This window comes from Acomys minous (genome assembly GCF_964271855.1).
Source record: "Acomys minous genome assembly, chromosome: 1".
NCBI lineage: Eukaryota > Metazoa > Chordata > Mammalia > Rodentia > Muridae > Acomys > Acomys minous.
The window spans coordinates 9748908-9773879 of NC_140483.1; the positions used below are offsets into that span (position 1 = coordinate 9748908).

Below are 24972 nucleotides of genomic sequence, written 5' to 3' on the forward strand. Positions count from 1 at the left end.
TGCCCCCCTCAGATGAAAGTTGGATGCCTCCTTGCTTCTGCACCTCTGGACAAGCTTGGAGGGGAAGGCACCCTTCCCAGATTCCTTCCTTGAGTTTCACTTAGGTGGACAGCCCACAAGCCAGAACCGGGAAGGGCTAGGGAAGAAGCCAGGAGACAGCATTTCCCACCTCAGCCTCTTCGGAAAGTGATAAACGTTCTCCTATTCAAACCACTCCCTTGTGACTAGGAAGACGGGGACACCACTCACATTTAGCAGGTAGAGGTCACAGATCCCTCTCACTAATCTACAAAGCACAAGTAAGAAGTAACTGTTGCCAAATATCAATGGCGCTGAAACTGACACACACTCTTAGGATGGCTGGAAAAGCGTGATACCTTTAGACTAAGTTAAGGAAGCGTAAGGGATGGCTTTGAAGTAAACCCAGTGAATTCTGCTCTATTCAAGTTGTTTTATGGGCACCAATAAGAGATACAATTCATAATATTATCAGGAATATGAAAAGCATATGCATTTATAAGCTAATCTGTGTGGACTGGCTGCAGCAACAGAGGAGAAATATCTTGGATTCTGACCCACACCTGGATAAAACGCTTGGCTCAAAACTTGTCTCCCTCGTGTGCTATGGAAGCATTCTTAGTAGATAGACTAAATTCTCTCATCTTTGGCTCCCTTGGCACAGTAAAATTACTGTGATGCAGCAAAAGTGAGTATTAAATGCAATACATACGAAAATCCAACGCAGTGTCAAAATGTTGTTACTATTTCCCTTAACTGTTTGTGAATCGGTGTGTGTGTGTGTGTGTGTGTGTGTGTGTGTGTGTGTGTGTGTGTGTGTGTGTTTTCACAGTATAAACGTATTGCCCAATGTGCCCTAGAGGAGGTTCCCACTGGTAAGGAAAGGAGGGGCAACAGAAGGACCTTTGCCCCTGACCAATGAAGAAGGAAGTTCAACATTCAAATCAAGGAAGCTAAACAAAGAGCTACTTCCCCTGGCACCCACGGCAACAAAGTGTTCCAAATTAGATCATTCCTGAAGATGCTACCCCGGATAAAGACCAGGTCAGCAATCTGTCAAGGAATGAATGGGAAAGAGACCGCACCAGGTCAGACAGTACTGTGCTCCATGGTGGTAGGGAATTCCATGTGCCTTCCATTCTCTGTGTGAACGTCTGTTGGAGCTGCTCAATCAAAAAGCCATTTTTCCATAATCCTAGACCTAGAATGAATTGGAAGTGGGAAATATCCTGGATTGGGTATAAACATAGTCAGTTCCGTTCGTCCCTGCAACTGCTATGATCAAGAGAAAATGAACAGGGGATGTAGCTCGGTGGGTGGCCTTCCAGCAGCCCTGGGTATGCACCTATAATCCTAGCATTCAGGAGGTCAAGTCAGGAGGATCAAAAGTTCAGCGCCACCCGCGGCTACACAATAAGCTCTGGGGCAGACTGAAATCAACAGCTACCGTTTCTGCTGGAAATGAGTCATAAGCTTGGGGAGAGGGAAGGACAATTATAGTTCATCATATATTTCTCAACCCTGGGGCCTTGGCTCCTGTTACCTTACCTCTCTCCTGTATCAGGCATGGGATGGGACCAAAAGGACAGAAACAGGAGGCAAGGAGGCCTTAGAATGATTTAAGAGGTATGATTCGGACAGCAGACAAATTATCATGTAGGAGACACTAAATGCCTGCTCCTTCTGTGTCCCTAACTCCCACTGTCATCCTCAATCCCAGCCCTTTCAATGTCTTCCAGAATTCCAATCTCTAAAGAAGTCCTGTGGCCTCCACAGTGCAGACTCTCAGCACTGTGGTCATCAAACCAGATGGCACAAGTCATATGCTGTGCACAATGGTGAGATAACAACACCCAAGTGTATCCTTGGCCATCAGGTGCTGTCAACATGGATATTAATATATATATATATATATATATATATATACACACACACACACACACACACACACACACACACACACGGAGGGTGGAGAGACAGCTCAGTAGTTAAGAGCACTAGTTGTGCCCCTAGAGGACCCAGGTTTGATTCCCAGCACCCACATGGCAGCTTACAAGCATCCTTAGCCCCAGATTCAGGGGAATCCAATATCTTCTTGTAGCCTACAATGGCACCAGACACACATGTGGTGCACAGGTATACACAGAGGCACATAAAAGTAAAATAAATAAACTGGATATACATTCATGTGTCTCAGAACATTCCAGAGAAGCTCATGATGGCCTGGATTAGGCTTTTTAAGTTAACACATAAGGAGCTAAGAAGGAGCCCTCGGGGTGATTTCTAATTCATCTTTCTCCCCTGTATTAGAAGGAGCTCCTTCGGCATGCTGTTGGATTCACTGAACAATTCAAAGCCCTTGGAGAGCTGCCCGAAGACACACACCGCCACTTCTAAGAGGCTTACACAGGCTATTTCTAGCTCCTGCATCCTCTGGTCTTTGTATCTCATCCCATACAGTAAAAACATAAGCATGTCTTGGCCTTGTAGTTCTCCTAGAGAGAGTGTTATTGGATGATAAGGGCTCATCTCTGAGTCAAGCTCTGGATTCTGGCCAGTCTCATCCCTAATTGAGCGTGAGACCCACTCCCACCCTGGCATGAACCCTCTCCTCAGCTCCTACCCCAAAAGCCAATCTTCTCCAGTGGCTCAGCAGTTCCAAATCACCTACTGTTCACGGAAGCACTAAGTGCAGGTAACTGTTTTATATTCTGAGTCATTTCAGGGGCAGCCAACTCATGTCATCTCCCCTACCTGCTGTGGGCATCCACAAGTCAGTTCTCTAACATCTGGTTCTTATTCCTGGCTGACAAGTGTGCTATGTAGTTTTGCCAACATATAGCCTCTCTGATCTTCTGCATTATTACCAGTTAAAGAAGTAATGATGCTTCATCCAGTATTTGACTTTATTAAAAAGACTGGTGACTAAGGACTATAGGTAAAAAAGATGTCTAGAACAAAACAGTCAATCATCCTTCTTTCCTCCTGCCTTTTAAAACTACCCTAACTTGTGCTCAACTAATACAGTAGATAAAATCAAATTTAAAGTGATGCACTCTAAAGAAAAATGATTCTAGTCATATAAAAAAACAAAAAGCTAAAAAAAAAACCTATATGTATATTTGTCTAACAAACAACTTGACACAGATTAATAAAAGGAAATATCCCTCTGTTAATACGAGCTATGAGCATAAATAATTCAAGCAAAGCTTTAGAGATTATGTGGGTCTTGAGTTTGACACTGAATGTATGAAACTATGGTCAGGATGGAGACCAGATAGCCTCAACAGAGGGCCCATCCAGAACAAGACAGATTCATCGCACCAAAAGTTGTAAGGAACCCAGTGTGACAGAGAGCAAGGATGCTGAGAGAGAAAAAAAATGACTGAAAGAAAAGTGGTTATTCAGGAGCAGTGAGCAAATTTGGAAAGTTATCCTAGAGCCAGACCATAAAAGTTATTCTCTTTTTTTTTTCCAATATGTTTTTATTATTTGGGAATTTCACATCATGCACCCCAGTCACATTTACTTCCAATCTTCCCATGTCCACTCCCCATCCCTTGTGACCTTCTCCTAAAAGAAAAATAAGAGAAAAAAATGCCCATTTTGTGTTGTCCATATACTCACTGGAGCATGGCCAAACTCCTGGTGGCCCACCCCCTAAGGAAAGCAGTCTTCCCCACCTGCTCCCCTGCCAAAACCCATCAATTGTGGAGAGCTACACTTCAGCACCCTATTACACTTTTCAAGAGTTCCCTTTGCTGGCTCCCTTTTTAGGCAGTTACTTTTTTGGGTGGGTGGGAGGGGTGAAAGTAGGGGTTGTCACAGAAGCCTTCTATGTTCCTCTTTCTCAACTGTATGTCTGCATGAACCACAGACATCCACGTGGTCTCTATCATCCGCATGTGCCATGGATCTCTGTTAAGTCTCCTGTGGTTCTACAGTCCTTGGATGACATCAACATGACCATCTGCCAAAGCACAGCCCATGACCAGCATGGCCTCTGGGAGAAGTACGGACCATGGAGGTCTTTCACGGAGGTCCAGTCCAGTAAATGGACCGTTCTTCATGTCAAACATCCTGTCGCTGCTCAGAGCCAGAGCGATTGTGTAGCCGGACTGCTTGTTCTGAGAATGAGTCATCACAGGCTCTAGGCTGCTGCATACCATCCTGCCACCAACCCTACTGGATAAAGACCTGTTCCTCCATCTATGGCAGCCTTCTCTCCCACCTGTCACAGCTGTGGTAACTCCAGTTACACTGCACGTGCTCAGCACTACTCATCTGTGTAGTGCTGCCTCTCCATCACATACTCCTTTGTCACAGTGGCATTGGAAACTGCAGTGTGTCACACATTGTACATTTTTGCCCAAACAGCTTTACATACAAATGTTTATTGCAATGAGTCAGTGGTCTGGTTCAAGGCCTATGAACCATATCAACTAGCAATTAAGTACACACACACACACACACACACACACACACACACACACACACACACACACCTTACAGGCAGCTCCACCAAAGAGTCTCCTCTCCCCCAGCAAGTATTTACTGCTTTCATACTCTTCAAAGGGGGCCTGGTGAATCTTGTACATTTCTGAACCTCCTCAGTTCCTTGACCTTCCTGTGTCCTTTAAGTTTCACTTGCTTCTCGGGTCTTCTGACTCGCCCGCTGCATTCAAGGAAGCAATGTTTCAATTGGGAGAAAATAACTATACAACACACATCCTTCCTCCTTCTGCAAGTCCAAGGGCATCTTCAATGTCCTGGTCTCAGCTCCCAGTTAAAGTGAACAAGCCACCGAAGTACTCCTGGCTTTAGTATGGACCCCAGAAATAACATTCAAAAACAGACAGAAGAGAAGGGCAATCAGAAAGCTGATGGTCACGTCCAAAGACCCACCTCACAGAATAGCACATGCTCTTGGTGAAAGTCCCCAGTGCTTCTGTGAGTGGGGTAAGGGTGGACGAATATCCCTTGCCTTCTCTATGCTGCTGTGATAAAACACTGACCAAAAGCAACTTGACTTATGGGTCATGGTACATCATGGATGGGAGCCAGGGCAGAAGGGAGGAATGAGGGTGGGGAATCAAGGGGGCAGAAACTGAAACACAGGCTATGAAGGAGTGTTCCTTACTGCATTCCTTACTGGCTTGCTCTTCATAGCCCATTCAGCTACCTTCTTAGATATCTCAGACCCAGCTCCCCACCAATGGCACTATCCACAGTGGACCGAACGCCCCCATATCAACTAGCAATTAAGAACACACACACACACACACACACACACACACACACACACACACACACACACACACACACACCTGACACCCTTACAGTCTGATGGAGGCAGTTCCTCAACTGAGGTCCCTTCTTCTCAGGTGATTCTAGTCTGTGTCAAGTCAACAAAACTAACCAGCACAGGGAGGGGCATAGTAATGAGCCACCTGTCATTCTTACGTCACAAACCAGAGACCGTGGGCTCTTTGCGTGTGTGTCCCACCTTGTCTGCTGCCCTTCGGTTCTTAAGAATTAGAAGCTCCCAACACCTTTCAAGCACCTGCCCTGCACCATTCGGACTTTTGTGCTCTACTCCAGTGCTTGCTTAGTGCTTGCATCTGCTTGCTTTTCTGTCTCGGGCACAAATGACTTTGGCGCTTTTTAGACATCTCTCAGGAGGCTGGAGTGACACTGAGTCAGGACATTGCCCCATCCCCCATCAGCTAGAGAACTGAAGAATGGGAACAACACAGTGCAGACTGAAGGACTTTATCAGAAAGCTGTACTGACCCAGAGCTTGGAAGACGCCAACTCTAAAGGGGTTTGGGTGTTTTGGGTGTTCTAGGGTGTCCCACCTGGTGAGTCTCTGCTCCCTCCATTTTCTGCTGCTCTGAAGGCGACTATAGTTTTCCTTCTGTAGTAGGGGTTGGGCCTCTGTTCCATAATTACTTACTGGCAAGGTTAAGAGTAGTTACCACAACCTGGTTTTTTGTGGTTAACAGGTACAGGGAGAGTCACCACATATGAAAATGGGCAGTTTCAGAGAAGCACACTTCCTGCTGAGGATAAAAAGCCACTAAGGAATGGAAGCATGCTGCCTGCTGTTGGGGGCAGATAGCAACCATCCTGCTCCCCTTTTCCCTTCCTAGGGGCCCACAGCCACCTTCTGTGCTTTGGCTAAAGCATCTGGGGGATGGCGGGGGGGGGGGGGTGGGGGGTGTGCACAGAACAAGGCCTAGGAGGAAAGCAATCCTTGTGGAAGCCACACAATGGAGACAAATCTCCTTCAGGCTGGCATTTCCAAGCGTAGACATGAGCTCATCTTTATGTACACTTAACCTGTGGATTTAAAATCACTTCAGCCACATAATGTGAAAAGAGACTGTAGGAGTCAGACATTTATCTGTTGGTCCAGTTTTTTTTTTTCTAATGAACCAGTTTCTTCAGTTATTCCCAAGAACCTGCTGGAGTACTTCTCTGCATGAGGAGCACGTAAGAGCACATGACATCTGCTTCTGATCAGAATGCTGGGAAAGAGATTGCTGGAACTTTGCAGGAGACAGTGCTGAACTATATTCAGTTGGGAGCTCAATAAATCTTCCAGACGACAGCGATAATCTGACCTGCCGATTTCTCCGGCATCACCCCACATCCCCTGCCCACACATCCCTCTTCTCCCAGCCCGAGCACACACTGCGTTCAGCCCCATCAATCTGCAGCACTTTCATTTTGATCCATTCCATTAGCACCGCTACGCCAAGTGTCTTCCCCAAAGTCCTCTTCTCTGCCGGGTGAAGTCCCACGTGTCCATCATCTGCAGTAATGGAGACGACGTTTGCACGCACTTCAGAGGGCTCGTATGAGAAGTAAGAAACGCTGGGTACTCGTGCTACGTTCTCAGACCAGCGTCTGGCTGTGGGCAGCTTTAGCTATCATCATTCCAATTCTTCCCCAGATACGATTCAAACATCATCACTGGTAGCAAACCATCCGTCAACCCCTTCCTCCACCAGGTGCTCGCGCTGTGTACACTGGCTGCACGCTGACTGTGTCTCTCTCACAATCACGACAATGATAAAGATGCTCTGTGGGCTGGGCTGCTTTGTGCAGCCTCTATTCTGTCTCTGGTATTCCTTAGTGGTGTGAAGTAACCTTTTCTAAAATTCCCATTTTGGAAATGAGCAAGCAGGAAGGTTAAGATAGCTTTTCCAAAGGCTGCCGGCAAGAAAATGGCTGAATCAAAGCTCAACCTAGAATGCACAGTTGTGAGGATGCGTTAGCTTACACTCCACACACGGGGGCATCTGCCACTTCCGTTGGCTTCCAGCTCAAGGTGTTGTTGCACCTGCCACTGCTTTCTTTTGACTTGGCTCAGTTTGTGTGTTTTCAACCAAGCACTAGTGGAGCCAGGGGAACTCCACAGAAAGGGGAGAAAGGCACCACGAGAACACCGCCCACAGATTCAACTCATAAAGGTTCACAGAGACTGAAGGGACAAACACAGACAGTCACAAGTCAGGTCACTTATACCCACCCAATCTTCAACCTACAGGGTTTCGCCCCTCCCCAGGCATTAAATCATTCAAATTAACCAACTGCCTTGCCCTCCTGACCTTACAAAGCCTGCCTATCACAGCCTTGTTGCCTCTCTAAGCTAGGTCCCCTGCATATATGTTAGGACTGTGTAGCTTGGTATTCTTGTGGAACTCCTTGGACCCTTTTCCTCCTACTGGGTTGCCTCATGCAGTCTTCATATGTGGGTTTGCACTTGGTCTTATAGTAGTAACTTGTTATGCTGTGTTCCCTGGGTGGACTGTGTTTGTTTGTTTGTTTTTGTTTCTGTTTTCTTGGAAGCAGAACAGAGGAAGAATGTATCTGGGGAAGTGGGGAAGACTAGGAAGAGTGGAGGGTGGGAGAACAAAAAAGGGCGAAAGACATGTGGGTTTTTATCTCATGTGTGTGGGTGTTTTGCATGGATGTACATCAATGCCCCAGGTGTGTGCAGTTCCCTCGGAGGCCAGAAAAGGGCATAGCGTGTGCTAGAACTGGAGCCACAGATGGCTGTGAGCTGCAGTGTGGGTGCTGGAGCCTGATGCTGGGTCCTCTGCAAGACCAGCCAATGCTCTCAACAGCTGGGCCATCTCTCTAGCCCTGTGGTTTTGCTCTTACGGTATATTACAGGCATTTGCTCAAAATGTGATAAATTAATAAACTTCTAAATTCCCACTATACCAAGAAAAAAAGACTAGAAATTTTTTAAAAGAAAGAAAGAAAGGAAAAGAAAGAGTTGGCCCAGAAGAGCTAAGAGACTGTTCCATGTCCGCCTGCCTGTTTTTATGGCAATCACCTGGCTCTGGATCATGTGTGGTTCTGCCTGATTAAAATTTAGTGCAAAACTAGGCTTAGAGCACTCAAGAGTCCCAGTGTGCTCTGTAGATGTGCTGACCCAGCAGAGGAAAGCAACTATACAGAGATGAGTCTTCTCTGAGAGAAATCTGTTAACACGGAAATCAACCAGAAAGTGACTCATGGCTGGACCACCTCCTCTCCTCTCCTCTCAGCCCGTATTCATCACACCCTGACCTCCAAATGCCCCTCCGGTGTCCCCTGACGCACTACGCCTGTGTGGGAACATGGGATATTCCCACAGTCCTGCGGGCTATTTAGACCATGTTCAGGCTAGAAATGTGATTCAGTACTATTGTTCTTGTCCAGCATGCCAACCGCCATAGACACATTAGTATCTCATATTGGAGTCCAATCTAGTGTTGTGTTCCATGCCTGTTACTTGTCTCCTGAATTAGACAGTGGTTCCCAACCTTGTGGGTCACAACCCTTTTGGTGGTCCCCTATCTGCATATCAGATATTAACATTACAATTCCTAACAGTAGGAAAGTTACAGCTAGGAAGGAGCAATAAAGGTAATTTTATGAGGGTTAGAGAAATCACTCAGTGGTTAAGAGCACTGGCTACTCTTCCAGAGGGTCTGGGTTCAATTCCTAGCACCCACATGGCAGCTCACATCTGCCTGTAACTCCAGATCTCACACAGTCATACATGCAGGCAAAATGCCAATGAACATAAAATAAAAATACATTTAAAAAACAAATTTATGGTTGGAGGTCACCACAACATGAGGAGCTGTATTAAAGGGTCATGGCATTAGGAAAGTTGAGAGCCACTGACTTAAAACAACGAAGTTAAATTGCCTTGCCTGGCACGGGACAGCTCCTCAGTGCATGCTGGATGGACAGATGAGTGAGGGAACGGATGGCTGTCCCTCCTTCTGTGCCTGCCCCGCACAACACACTAGCCCACCATAAGAGATCTCGTCCATCTTGGGGCACAAGGCCATCCAACAAGCATTTATCATTCTGATAGGATTATACAGTAGGCAATAAAAAAAAACATAATTACACTCACTCTTTCTGTCCGTAGTAGGCAGCATAGAGCCTGGTTTATGAGAGACACTAAATCAAATGTAAATAAAATCATCCATGCATTCAAAATACATTCATTGTGTTCATATATCATAACACCTAAATTCCAAGTACTACCCTGACTCCTTGAGCTTCATAGGTCCTCAAAAGATGGCCATGTATTTTCCTACCCTCAACCATTATGCACCCCTGATGAACAGGAAAAGGTCCCTATCCATTAATTTCCCATCAGTCAGATCACTTATACCCCATCCAGTCTTCAACCTGAAGGGTTTTGCCCTTGACAGGCACTAAGTCATTCAAACAGACCAATCACCTTGCCCTCTTGACCTTACAAAGCCTGCCTATCATAGCTCTACTGTGTCTCTGAAATAAGTGCTGTGGCCTTTGATGGCATGCAATGTCTGCCTCCTCCAAATTGATTTCATGTAACTGACTTGTCTGTTGCTGTTAACAGTCCCATCTACACAGAGTCAAGTGTCTCATGCTATTTATGAAGGGAGAATCTCTTCTTTATCCCTAGAGTGAAATACATGCATTAGAACAAGCTCTTGGGGCAGACTAGATGGCTCAGTGAGTAAAGGCACTTGCCACCAAGCCTAATTACCTGATTTCAATCCCCAGACTCCACATGATGGGAAAAGAACAGACTCCAGCAAGTTGTCCTCAGTGCATGTGCACATGCATGCATACATGTGTATGCACACTAGATGATACATACATACATACATACATACATACATACATACATACATACATAGGTAGATAGATGGGAAGGCTGGATGGATGGATTGATGGGTGAATGGGTGAGTGGATGGTTGTTGAATGGATGGGTGGATGGGTAGGTGGATGGGTGGGTGGGTGGGTGGATGAATGGGTGCATGGGTGGGTAGATGAATGGGTGGATGGGTAGGTGGGTGGATGAATGGGTGCATGGGTGGGTAGATGAATGGGTGGATGGATAGGTGGGTGGATGAATGGGTGCATGGGTGGGTAGATGAATGGGTGGATGGGTAGGTAGATGGATGAATTGGTGGATGGGTAGGTGGATGGATGAATGGGTGGATGGGTAGGTGGATGGATGAATGGGTGGATGGGTAGGTGGATGGATGAATGGGTGGATGGGTAGGTGGATGGATGAATGGGTGGATGGGTAGGTGGATGGATGAATGGGTGGGTAGGTGGATGGATGAATTGGTGGATGGGTAGGTGGATGGATGAATGGGTGGATGGGTAGGTGGATGGATGAATGGGTGGATGGGTAGGTGGATGGATGAATGGGTGGATGGGTAGGTGGATGGATGAATGGGTGGATGGGTAGGTGGATGGATGAATGGGTGGGTAGGTGGATGGATGAATGGGTGGGTAGGTGGATGGATGAATGGGTGGGTAGGTGGGTGGATGAATGGGTGGATGGGTAGGTGGATGGATGAATGGGTGGGTAGGTGGATGGATGAATGGGTGGGTAGGTGGATGGATGAATGGGTGGGTAGGTGGATGGATGAATGGGTGGGTAGGTGGGTGGATGAATGGGTGGATGGATAGGTGGATGGATGAATGGGTGGGTAGGTGGATGGATGAATGGGTGGGTAGGTGGGTGGATGAATGGGTGGATGGGTAGGTGGATGGATGGGTAGGTGGATGGTGGATGGGTGTGTGGGTAAATGCATAGTTGGATTGGTGAGTGGATGGGTGTGTGGATGGATGGATGGATGGGTGGATGGGTGGATGGATAGGTGGATGGATGGGTGGATAGATGGGTGGATAGATGGGTGGGTGGATGGATAGGTAGGTAAATACATAGTTGGGTTGGTGGGTGGATGGGTGGGTGGGTGGGTGGGTGAATGGATGGAGGGGTGAGTGGGTGGATGGGTGGATGGGTAGATGGGTGGGTGGGTGGGTGTATGTATGTATAGATGGATGGATGGATGGATGGATGGGTAGATGGTGGGTGAGTAGGTGAATGGATGGGTGGGTAGATGAGTGGGTGGATGGGTAGGTAGATGGATGAATGGGTGAGTAGGTGGGTGGATGGATGGGTAGGTGGGTGGTGGATGAGTGTGTGGGTAAATACATAGTTGGGTTGGTGAGTGGGTGGATGGATGGATGGATGGATGGATGGATGGATGGATGGATGGATGGGCAGGTAGGTAAATGCATAGTTGGGTTGGTGGGTGGATGGGTGGATGGAAGGGTGAGTGGGTGGATGGGTGGATGGGTAGATGGGTAGGTGGGTGGGTGGGTGGATGGATGGATGGATGGATGGATGGCGGGTGAGTAGGTGAATAGATGGGTGGGTAGACAGAGGGGTGGATGAAGAATAAGTGTTGTTTATTTGGCATTAAGCAAAATAAATCAGGCCCCTTTCCACTGGAAGCTGGACCCCTATCTCAACCAAATGCCAAATTTACTAGCTTCTTCTCCTGAGGTGAACAGTGACTTAGAAACTATAAATTTGGGGAAGAAAGTAAAAGGAGAGAGCTGTGGGAAGGAGTCTGGGTCTAGGTGGATGAGAAGGAAGCTCTAATCAAGCACTGTGTGGCCTCTGCGGCCGGAGTGGTGCACAAGTCAGATGGAGTTTCTGGGTTCTAGGCAGCCATGGCCTAAGAGGGAAGGAAAGCACTCCAAGAGACGAGTGTGAGCTCATGTTCAGCACTGTCAAAATTTTTAAAAATGACAGTAGGACTGGTAATGTGGTAGAACAGGAATTAGAAAGGTACAAATTTTGAGCCCTGACTTGGTATAACTACAAACATTTTCCAGTGATTTTTCAAAATCAAAAGGTGGCTAACATGTTGCAGCATATAAATTATGCAAATTTCAAATTACAGCACTCTTAAATAAAGCCTTATTGGACCAGAGCCACACGCGCTCACTTTCAAAGGCCCCACACTCAAGCACAAATGACCAGTACTAATTCAATGAGTTATTATAATAGAGAGAAAGAAAACATGAAGTTATGAGGATGATGTGGTGGGGAGGGGTCTTGGGGGAGCTGAAGGGGGAGAGTAGGAGTGGCTATGATCAAAATGAATTGCATGTACATATGAAATTCTCAAAAACTAAATTTAAAACATATTTAAAGAAAGAGAGAGTTCCCCCAAGGTTGGGAGCTGGACAGTAATAAGGAAAAAGCCAGAGCAGGCCTGGAAAAGGTGTTCACACAGAAGGGAGAACAAACAGTAAGACACTCCAAAGGGCTCAGAACAGGGAACTCAGCTCAGAAATCACTTTCCAGACCAACTCTATACCAGGCAATGGTGAGGACAAAACAGACCGTGCAGAAATGCACATGGGATGTAAGCTCTGCACTGTTGGATCTCTCCCTGTCCTGGCTCAGTGGCTTTGTCCAGCTTTCCTTCTGCGTCCTCCTTGCCTGTATCTTAGTTTTTAAAAAAAAAAAACCTTTGCCTCATGGGAGGTCTGAGGAATGGCTCCAGCAGGTGCTTAGAAAATCTGTCTTTGATTTTGCAGCGCCCACTTAAAAAGGCAGGTGTGGTAGTATGCACATGTAACCCCAGTGCTGGGCAGGCAGGGACAGGAGGATCCCTGGGGCTCACCAGCCACCCTAGCCTACCTAGCCAGTTCCAGATCATCAAGAGACCCTGTCTCAAACCAAAAAAAAATGTGGACTGCACCTGAGACATGGCACCCGAGGCTGTCCTCTGGCTTCCATGTGCATACACACATGTGTACTTGTAGACACTCATGAACACACAGACGCACAAAAAAATAGAGGAAGAAGGAGGGAGGAGATAATATAAACGGTGTGTGATGTTCTCAAAAATATTAGAAAATTAATTAACATTTTTATTTTAAAAATTACAAAGTAATGCTTTTTAGTTCTTCTTTACACCCACGTAGGTATAAACGTAATTGCATCTTTTCCCTTTTGTATACAGCAGCTAATACAGAGCCTCGTACCTAACATAAGAAATGAGTGTTGCATAAAACCATCTACTCTCCTAGCACACGTTCCTGTTCTGTGATCAACACCAGTCAACCAAGGATGATCTAAAACCTATATTTTCCAAATGTTTCCTTCCAAATGTTATAAGCAAACTTTAAAGTAAACAAGGTGTGCTTCTCCCTTAGACTTCGGAACAGCAAACTCTTTCCATAAATAGCTAGATCATAAATGTGTTAGTCATGTGTGCTGTAGAGTCTGTCATGCTGTCAGCTCCACCATCCTCATAGGAAAGTGGTCCTAGACAATGACATGAGCACTGGCTGTCTTCAGATAGAACTATAATTAGGATATAGAAATATGGGTCCTATGTGATCTTTCTCAGATTATGAAATGTTAGCCTTTGTTTAATTCATTTTATGCTACAATTAAAACTGTAAGCCTAAGGCAAGCTAGATGGTTCAATGAATAGATGACTTGACTTGGGTCCTTAGGATATACATGGTAGAAGGAAAGAACTGACGCCCACAAGTTGATCTGATAGCCACACACAATCATGCACACACAACCACCATCATCATCAATATCATCACTATCATCATCAATATCATCACCATCATCATCTTCATCAGGATGGACTGTAGACTAAAAAGCACAAAATGCAAGCACATGCAGGCTGTATTCAGTCCATGCACAAAGCCCAGGTCAAGAACTAGAAGTAACCAGTGAAGGGCTATGATTGAAGCTTGGCAGACAGAGGACATTGTGGATGAAGCCCTGGGCTCAGTCCCTAGCACTGTGTAAAGCAGGTGTGGTGGCACAGGCCTACAGTCTCAGCACTCACGGGGTAGAGCCACCCTCAGCTATGGCCTCAAAACCAGCCTGGGCTACATCAGCCCCTGTCTCCAGGAAGAAAGCAGAGGGGCTGGAGAGAGAATGCTCAGTGGTTAAGAGAAACGATTACTCTTGCCAAAGACCACGGTTCAATTCCCAGCACCCACGCTTTAACTAATTCCAGCCCCAAGGGATTCAATGCCCTCTTCTGACCTCCTAAAGCACAAGGCGCAAACATATCATACATGCATAATGCAGGCAAAGCACTCATACACATGCAATAGGTTTGTAAAAAATATAAAGGAGGGAGGGAGGAAAGAAGAGGGAGTTATGCTGACATCACATGAATGTACTGGGTAAAAATGACTGAGTAGATTCCCAGGTCGAATCAGATAAGTATGTGCCATGAAGCACCCAGACCCCTGAAAAATGACGAGCTTTGCAATGCAGAGTACATTTCAAAGGTAAAGGAACACAGCCACTGTGTCTGCATCCTGCAGTATTTTTAAACATCCAAAACTTTGTTATTTCAAAACAAAATGTCTCAAACGAGGCGACGCATACATTCCTCGCTCAGGGTTACACACCCTTGATGCCAAGTTTGAAATATCCAAACAAAGCTGCTTTTGAGTACTCTGAAGACAAAAAAAAAAAATCTGAGATGCTGGAAAAAATAGTGTTCTCGTTTTGTTTTTTGCCTTTAGATGACTCTGGAATGGGTAAGTGGACTTACATTTACTTTCCAAAATAAATTTGTTTGAGGCTGAGACTGAGGAAGAGATCCTGCATGGGTTCCATCAGTGGCTCAAGGGGCCAGGAATTTGGGGGTTAGGGGAGCTGGGAATCAGAAAACTTGGGTTTCTAACTCTTTGTTGGCTGGATTGCATTCTTAGTACAATAAGGTCCCCATTTAAAAAAAAAAGTAGGTGCTCAACAGGATGTAGACTGTTCTACACTGAAAGATGGCTTTTCTAGGGTGGGGTCTCCATCAGCCTGCACTGGGAAGTCAGCTAGTGGAGAGCCCCCACTCAAAGGAATCAGGTGGCAAGGCCCATGCAGGAGTTGGGTGTCAGTGATCAAGCAGATTAAGGAAGGAGCATCCAGCATGGGAGGTCAAGGGTCAAGGATGGCCAGGGCTCTGATGTAAGGATGAAGGCAGAAAGGATTTGTAAGTACATGAATAGAAACAATATATAGCCATGTTGTGGGATTAGAATTGGAGGCATCCATGTGACCTGATGGCTGTCAAGATAGATAACAGATAAATAAACAGAGGTAGAAGTACAGACACACTTCGCCCTAGCTTAAGCTTATGCTGAAATGTACACCTAATGCAGATGGGAACAGATGAGACAGCGTTGGGTGTGATGGCCCTGTCAGCATTGCCCCCACCAGGCCACCAACTTTAGCCACAGGCACTAAATTGGGTAGAGCATGAAGCAAAGAACTGGGAATCCTGGCCTTTGTCTGGGTTTCTTCTTTCCCCTTTGTATTCAGCCTGGCCCCTGCAACCCTTCCCCGTGCCCACAGAAAAGACCACAGACACTCTTGGTGGGTGTGTCTTCCTCAGTGAAGCCTCTCTAGAAACCCACAGGCATTCCCAGAAGTGTGTGTTTCCTAGTAATTCTAAATCCAGTCTTAACAATGAAGATTTTCATTCATTTTGTTCTGTACCCAAGGCTCAAGAACATCTAAGAAAGGGGCTTGGGAAGACTGTAAGAGCCAAAGGAGCTGCTGTGGGATTGTGTCTCCTAGAAATGGCCAAGAAGCTGCACTCATCATAATCCAATATTGGCTGCCTAAACAAGGCCCAAACAAGGGCATAACCAATAGACATGGAGGGATCTCATGGGGCCCCAGTAGATAAAGAACTACACAGGGAGAAATCAAAGGACACTGCCAGCCAGGAAGCACGTCCAGCTCCTCTCAGGCTCCTCAGCAATGGCCACTTTTGCTCAAATGTGGTATCTCTTAGATGGCAAGATGCAGGCCCCTGGCAAACTTGCAGTCATAGCATCAAGAAAACTTCAGGGATTACCTAAGCCCATGTACTATCAGCTGAGTGACTGTGGAGACCATGTTGTCACAATCAACACAAGACCCACTGCATTTCCTGGAAACAAATGGGAACCAAAAGTGTACTCCTCACGTATTGGCTAACCAAGCAGGTTCAGACAAGTAACAGCTGTGCAACTCCACCTGATGGGCCCAGTGGCGATTGTAAAATTAGCCACTTATGGCATGCTGCCCAAAAACCCACACAGAAGAACCATGATGCAAAGGTTGCATCTTTTTCCAGATGAGGATATTCCAGAAGATATCCTTAAGAATTTAGTAGAAGGGCTTCCTCAGCTGTGGAGAGTACCTAAACAGATGGACGTGTACACCCAAGAGGAACTAGACACTTTAGGTTGTGGGCTCCACCTGGTGACTTTCAGATGTAGGAGAATGGAAATGGTTGAAAATAACAGCAAGATGCTGAGTGCTTCATGAGGGATTCCTATGATCCAGGACAGAGAGAAAGCAACACTTGAGCTCACTGTGGGGAGCATTCAAGGCCTCAGAGGGACATTGCAGTAGAACATACTATCTTACAGAAGTGTCTTGTGTAACCTGCTTTAAATGCTATACATGTTAATAAAATACTTACTTGGTTATCAAAGAAGAAGAGAAGGAGAAGAAGGAGGAGAAGGAGAAGGGAAGGAGGAGGAAGAGAAGAAGAAGAAGAAGAAGAAGAAGAAGAAGAAGAAGAAGAAGAAGAAGAAGAAGAAGAAGAAGAAGAAAGAAAGAAAGAAAGAAAGAAAGAAAGAAAGAATTGCACAGGCAGTAAGAAAGGCTAAGAGTGGGAGAGAAACTTCCTCAGGGATAAGCCACTTATTGGCTATCCAATACCAACTGGGCAGCCCTGAAATCATGTTCACACAAGTAAACTGAATCAACGGGGCAAGGTGTGTGTGTGTATGTGTGTGTGTGTGTGTGTGTGTGTGTGTGTGTGTATGTGTGTGTGTGTGTGTGTAGAAAATTTGCAAATGTTAGTTCTCTTCTTCCACCATGACGATCCTCAGATAGAACTAAGCTCCTTGGCCTTGGTAGTAAGGCCTTTACCCAGTGAGCCAGTGAGCCAGCCTGGTGTTAGCCACATAGTGAGCAACTGAACTTCCTTCTCCTTTCCACAAATGAACCAATTTGATGGTAAAACTTGGGAAGACGGGCCCCAGAACTCCTTCCTGGATTCCATTTAACACTTAAAAGATGGGCACGTAATTCACCACAGCTACTTTATGCTTTCTGGTGTCGTGTTGTGTTATTGTGCTGTGTTGCTTTGTTTTGTTGTGGGAAGTGGCAGTTCTGCCATGTCTACATGTAGCCATGAGTTTAGATGGATCCTCTGTGGCCTTGGCCTGTCCACTGCTGTGTTACAACCCCATGATCTGCCTTAGACACACAACGGGAGAGGAAAATGCAGTGCTAATCTGCTGTCCTGATGGTTTGGATTAACATGGCACCGTGCAGCTTATCCTGGAGAGCTTGCCAGCTGAGCGATTGATCTTATTTCTGTCATTGTCTCAATACATAAACCTCTTCAAGGACAGAAGGATAACAGTTTGGTATTCTCCAAAACTCTGTTCTTCCCACTGCTGTGGCCAGCAAATAAATGCCAATATCGTCCCCTCTGTTCCTTTTCGTCATTTTCTTATGCTGGGAATCAGCCACAACACCTAACACACACACACTCACACTCACACATGCACACTTACTCACTTACTCACACATTCGCACCCCTTATTCCTTGCAGCTGCACACTGTCTCCTAGGTCTTTCACCATCCGTGATCTGACTACCTTATCTCTCATACCTTCTTAGTGTGTCTGGAGCTTCCCAAGTATCTCCTGCCTGCTGCATCGCCTATATCTAGAACAGTGGCATCTGCCTTGTGTAGCCTCGTTCACAGCCCTTTGGTTCCTGACTGCATCATACCACACTGCTACCAGAGTGCTCTTTCTAAAGTGCACATCTATATGTCACTCAACAGCTTTGAGCATGTTAGAGGCTGTTCATTACCTTCAGGTTAAGATTTAGCTCTGTCGTGTCCCACAGGCACGTTCTGCTCTGGTCAGCATCAGTCATGTAAAGGTAAAGGTACTTGTCTACTCTCTCTACAGCTGTGTCTCCAGCCCTGGCAGAGTTTAGATCATCAAGGGCACCCAATACTCAGTGGTTTAACACACAGTTAAAGGTGGATGGACGTGAGTTCGAGCCCAGCCTGGTCTACAAAGTGAGTCCAGGACAGCCAAGGCTACACAGAGATACCCTGTCTTGAAAACCAAAAAACAAAAACAAACAAACAAAAAACCACCCAAAGCACACAGTTAAGATCATGATAGATCTGCCGAGTGTCATGCCACCAGGCACACTCGGGCCCACAGACCTGCCCTCCTTTGCTCGCTCTGGAGGAGTGGGTGCAGGTGAGCCAGCCCAAGGGAAGGAGAACAGAAGAGCTGACCCTGCCTCCTGCTGATGGCAGCACTGGGTGGCCTAGCCAGAGCAGAGCTTGCCCTGGTGGTGACGATAAGGGAGAACCAGCACCACTGACCAGCTCAGCTGCCACCCAGGCCCAGATCCACCCCAAAATCTACATCACCTATGAACGTTAGGGCATAAGAAAGGTCCAGTCCTGCCAATGCAAAACTGCACAATCTCCATGACACAGGGCAACAAGATAACTGAGAGGAGTCCAATGGTGTCACAGATCCCAGAGATCTCAAACTAAACCAACAGCCCACCACAGGGAACATTTGCAACTGAAGGTGTGTAGACAGAGGGGTATACTGTGGGACACACTGTGACAAACTACGGATTCCATGACGAGATGTTTTTGTTGTTGTTATTGTTGCTGCTGGTGGTGGTGGTAGTGGTGTGTGTGTGTGTGTGTGTGTGTGTGTGTGTGTGTGTGTGTGTGTATTTATTTGTGGAGAGAAGTTGCAAGTGTAGTTATTAAGGGAGATCATTAGGACAGGAGTACATGTGAAAACAAAAAAATCAATAAAAAAGATAAGGCTTAGCCTTATCTTCAGCCTCGTGCGTCCTGCTGTCCTGCTCCCTTCCCATGCGTCGGTCTCACTCATCCCTCCCAAATGTCCTCATGACCCATCTACCTGGAATGGACTATCCTGGCTTTGCCACAGATACTTTATTTCCTTCAGATCTCAACACAAATATCACCTCCTTGTCTATCAAATGTCACCTCCTTGGAGGAGGGGCTGTTCCCTGTCTATCATATGTCACCTCCTTGGAGGAGGGGCTCTTCCCTGTCTATCTTATCTAAAGTAGCCCCACTGGACTGTTTATCATGTCTACTTTGGCTTTTCTACACCTTCACTTCTCTGTCATTGACAGCACTTTTCTGAGTAGCCAGAACATCTCAGTCGCTAGGGGAAACTTTTGGAGTTTGGTCTTTCCTGTCTTTTATTCAACTGTCCCTGGGAGATGTAAGGAACACAGTGAGACCCATCCTTGTCCTCATAGCAAGATCTATGTTGGGATAGATTCCCTGAGAAGGATCTGTGAACACCAGGCACCATGGTTTGCATGTTCAATACTTAGCACTGATGTGTCTGTTTAATATTTTGACAACTACGTTGTGTTATAATTGGTTCCCTTCACAATCACTGCTTGTGTTTGAGTGGCTGCCACTACAATCATTAGTCTAGCAAGCCTTTTGCAGGCTTCCTCATCGCTAAGGATCCATGTTGTAAATGAGGGAGATGTCCTGCACTGAGTCCACATCTCCTGAGGACATGGATTGTGTCTCACTGACGAGCTTTTAGGTTCCAGAACATTGCCCTACATCCACTAGGTCAAAAACATTTGTGGAGCTCAGGAGGACTTACATCCCTGGCCTCTGACACATGCCTGGCCTATGGGAAAGCACTCTGTGGAAGCTTTTAACGAAATAACTCTACTGCTGCAGTCCCCCCTCCCTGGCCCAATGCCTGGATCTACAAGGTGAGGTGACTTCACCTTCTAATAGACTGACACAAAGAGCCATTTATCAAGTAGGCTGGGGATACTATCAACAATCAATTTTTACAACAATGCAAACCCCGCAGTCACTCATAAATTACTTCAAGATAAACACAAAGTCTTGAAGTGCTGGGCTGCCAGATTCATGAACACTTCCAGAGGCTAAGAAGCAGCTTCTGACTTGAGGGTCACCCCCTAAGGGAAGCTCGGGAGGGCTGGGGATGGGCCATCCATGTGCTGGCTCTGCACGGCACACATTCGCAAGCCAGCTGTGCGGAGTCAGTGAGGCAATCTGAGAACTTGGGAAGATGGCCCTGTGTGCCAGTGTCACAGGCTCATGTGAACACACCATCTGCTGGCTTGCTTCAAGTAGCCACACTCTCTAGCCAGCTGAGCTAATAATCCTCTGGGCCACTCGAATGAATTCAAGGCCTCCCAGATCTGGAAGAAGTAGACAGGGAGCCATAGCGACCCAGAACTAAGCAGAGAGAGAATTCTAGAAGAACATTCTTGATGCTTCACTTCCTGTTCCTGATAATAGCAGGAGCTCCAAAGTCACCACCTCCTTCCTTGCTCTGTCCCAGCAGCCCTGACCCTGAGTGCAGAACAGCAAAGAGCAATGAAGGTTGCATCCACAGTGTCTTACCAGATTGCAGCAATATCAAGAATTATCAAGATTTTTTTTTTGCTACAGTACATTTTGAGGTTTTCTTTTGCCAACTTCATATGAGCTTTGCTCTTTTTGATCCACCCAAAATATAGGAAGGCCCCAATTCACACCCTTCTGTCCCTCTCCAAAGCCCTTCCTGGCAGGCCCCAGGGGCTGCCCATGCTCCCATGTACTCCAGAAGAGAAGAACACAGTAAGGACTAAACACGCATAAACAACAATCCAAGGCATCTTCATCTGCTGTTTAATGTGCCTTAGAGAGAAGGATACCCAACAACTTAACCACTCGGACTCTAACTCACCTTCAGAATGAGCCCTAAAACAATAAAGAAAAAAGAAAACTATCAAGCAATGCCCACTGGTCATCATATGTGTGCTGAACAAATATCTGAGTGAAGAAAGTGAGAGGAAAAAACATCTGTTGTGTAACTCTTACTCAGGGCTAATTTATCAGGCTATTTGTTGTCACTTTTGACGTACGTAAAAAAAATGGTCAATGAGATATGGTGACTTTAGATTTTTTGATTGATATATTTATGCTAAGAAGCATAATACTGACGGGTGTGAAAAAGAGCTCCAGGAACTATGCCATCAGTAAGACTTTATCACACAGTGACAGTGGGACATGAAGTAGGAAGACCACAGTTTCTAGGCAGGCCCAGAATTATCCAAGTTTCCCACTGCCTCTTCTGGCATACCCAACATGCCCCCAAGTCTGTATGTTCAAAGTTCAGAAAACGCAGTATTTCATTCTCTGCAAAGTTCTCAGTGGAACTGACACAAAGCCCATCAAAGCTCCAGAAAGCCAGTTCATAGAAACTGTTAAAATTAATTCTCAAATGCATGAGGTGATGCAGAAGAACAAGTAGATGAAATAACTTTGAAAATAAGGCAAACTCAGAAGACGGGAACCGTATGATCCAAAACATTGCAAACCTGTAATAACTAGCACAGCAGGATGCTGTGTTTCTACAGCAGAAACCCAAAAAGGTCAGCAAGAGAGAACACAAAGATGCCCCAGGCACATGTGGACAGCTGGTTCAGGAACAAAATGTAACATCTGGGGTAGCCAAAGATGGTGGATTAAACTTTAGCTTCTCAGTGACTCAGAGTCAAATCAAACCAGAAAACAGGTTCTCAGAGAGCTGGATTAGTGAGGGGACATACACCTTGGAGAGACCAGCAGACTCCAGTTATTGATATAGACCACAGGAAATAGCATGTGGTCACTAAGGCCAGAGCGGCGCGGCAGGGGCAGAGGTGACAGAAAGCATGGAGGGCAATGGGGAGCGACTGGCATAGAAACACGTGGACAGGCACAGGAGATGCAGGCTCCTGGGAGGAGCCCTGCTGTGCCTGGGCTGTCACCAGAAGAATGAGACCAAGCTTGCTGCCATAGGAAACAAGGCACAACAGTGCTTTTTCCTTCAGAACACACAACAGGCCTTATCATACCCCTCTGTACAGTAGCATTTCCGGATCTCGCCCCCCCCCCATGACATCTGACCCAGGGTCTCCCCAGAAGAACACAACTGAAACAAGCTCATTTGAAGAACAAAGGTAACGAGCTTGGGGGTTGTGACAGGAGACCCAGAAACTAGTAGAATTTGGTTTTCTTTTAAAGCCAGCAAAACTAAGCTGACCCAACGGGTGGGTGGCAGAGCCTGGACCTCAGGGAGCCACAGCCGCGGGCAATGCAAGCTGGCGACCTGATGAGACTCCTCCACACAACAGTCATTGTTGCCTGGCTTTCCATGTGTGTCGTGGGGACCTGAGACCCAGAAATGGCATTTCGGTGAAAGACTGGCTTCAGGGATAGAGGGCGATGGAAGAGAAGGAATTTCCTCAAGCTAATCAATTCTGAGTAGCCTTCGGTCCCAGGTGACCGTGGCCTAGTGAGCTGGGAAACAAAGAACAAGCGATTCCAAACACCCCCACTCCAAACTGCTGTCCCTGGGTAACTGGAGAGAGAAAGCACGGCGGGAGGGAGGGGTCTGATGCGCTGTCCCTTGGGGATACACAGGCCGAGGGGACCCAGAAAGGAGTGACACAGATCTCTAACTCACAATCCTCCTGCCTCCGTGCTTTTACTAAAGACGTACTTTTACCTATAAGTGTGCACTTGTGAGTTCATGGGTGCGTGTGCGTGTGCGTGTGCGTGTGCGTGTGCGTGTGCGTGTGCGTGTGCGTGTGCGTGTGTGTGTGTGTGTGTTTGTGTGTCCTATCTATGTACGGGTGCCTAAAGAGGCCAGAAGAGGGCAGCAGATCCCCTGGAGCTGGAGTTGCATCGGTTCTGGAAACTGAGCTCACAGTCTCTGCAAGAACCAGCTCTCTCAAACACTGACCTTTCCTCTAGTCTCTTGTTTCAGCCACCCGAATGATAGAATGACAGGCCTACGCCACCTCGCTCAGCCTTTTTTTTTTTTTCTAACATTTTTTTTCTTTTTATGTTCTTTAGGTCTTCTTTTTAATCTTCTTCTAATAGTCAGAAATTTATATTCTCTTTTTTTAAATTGGCCTCTACTTTCCACCTTCCTCCTGCTTCTTCCCATATCTGCTTCCCATTTCTCAATTTTTCCTTGATTTTTTTAAAATTATCTTTTATAACTTTCCGGTTTGAAATATATCTGTCCCCATCATGCCTGCTACTAGGGAGGTGGGTGTCACAGCTGCCCTTTGGGTGTTGGCAGTGATAGAATGGTGCCTTAGCAGGGTTACTCCTGGTGTGGTGAAATATCATGACCAAAGGCAAGCTGAGGAGGAAAGGGTTTTTTTCAGCACATGTTTCCACATCACAGTTCATCACTGAGGGCAGTCAGAGCAGGAACTCAAAAAGACAGGAACCTGGAGGCAGGAGCTGATGCAGAGGCCATGGAGGGGTGCTGCTTACTGGCTTGCTTCTCATGCCTTGCTCAGCCTGCTTTCTTATAGAGCCCAGAACCACCCAAGAATGGCCCCACCCACAGTGGGCTGGGTCCTCTCCCTTCAGTCCCTGATTTAGACAGTGTTCTCCAGGCTTGCCTGCAGCCCCATCTTATGGAGGCATTTTCCTAATTGAGGCTCCCTCCTCTCCAATGACTTTACCTTCTGTCAACTTGGCATAAAACTGTCCAGAACAGCTGCACGGCACAGTTGACACAGGAAAGAGGAAACCCCATTGTAAGAAGAGAAAGGCAGAGCTGAGAGAAAAAAATCAAAGACTGGAAAAATAACAAAGTAACAGGAATCAGCACATACCTTCCAATTATAACCTGGGATGTAAATGGTCCTAATTCTCAAATTTAAAAAAAATCTAGACTGGCTGTTCAGGGTAAAAGCAAGATCCAAGAGCTGGCTGCCTGGAAGAAACACACTTCTTGGCTAAGCAACACTTGAGGCTAAGGCACGAGAAACTGTATTCCAGGCAAATAGAGCCTGAGAGGAAAGAGTAGCAGCTCACTGCTTCAAAGCAGCCCTCATGCCAGAGACAATGAAGGTGCAGAGACAATGCATGTGGGTAAAGGCACTACTGCATCAAGAACATAAAAATAACATACTGCTGGAACTTAGGAGGCTCTTGCAACTTCTTCAGAGGACCTAGGCTTGGATTCCAGCACCCGCATGGTGGCTCACAACCATCTGAAACTCCCTTTTCTAGCCTCCTTCAGCACCATGCATATACACACATGCAGGCAAAATATTCATACACGGAAAATAAAAATAAATATTAATCTCTTTTTAATTGAAGTAATGGCTTACATCTTATGAAATTATAATGGAATGAAACTAGAGATCAACACCAAGAGAAGCACTCTAAACAATAAAGCTAACATGTACACTAAACAGTGCGTTTTCAAATGAGAGTGCGTCACTTAGCCAAATGAAAATGAAAACACGACAGATCTCAGTCTAAGGGCTATAACAAAGACAGTTCTAAGGAAGATGTACAGCTATGGTTTTCTATATTTAAAACAAACTAGGGTTAATGGGAGGGCTCACTGGGTAAGAGTGCTTGATAAAGAGTGCCCGAGAACCCAAGTTCAATTCCCAGGACCCATAAGACAAAACAGACTCCTGCAAGTTGCTTTCTAACTACCA

At 46.3% G+C, this 24972-nt stretch overlaps 1 pseudogene across 1 annotated transcript; it reads left to right on the top strand.

Annotated features, from left to right (window-relative positions):
• Positions 1–14601: 14601 nt before the first annotated feature.
• On the top strand, positions 14602–16737 carry LOC311597175 (large ribosomal subunit protein uL13m-like; annotated as a pseudogene). Its single transcript has 2 exons — positions 14602–14667; positions 16083–16737. The product of its transcript is annotated as a large ribosomal subunit protein uL13m-like (transcript).
• Positions 16738–24972: the final 8235 nt, after the last annotated feature.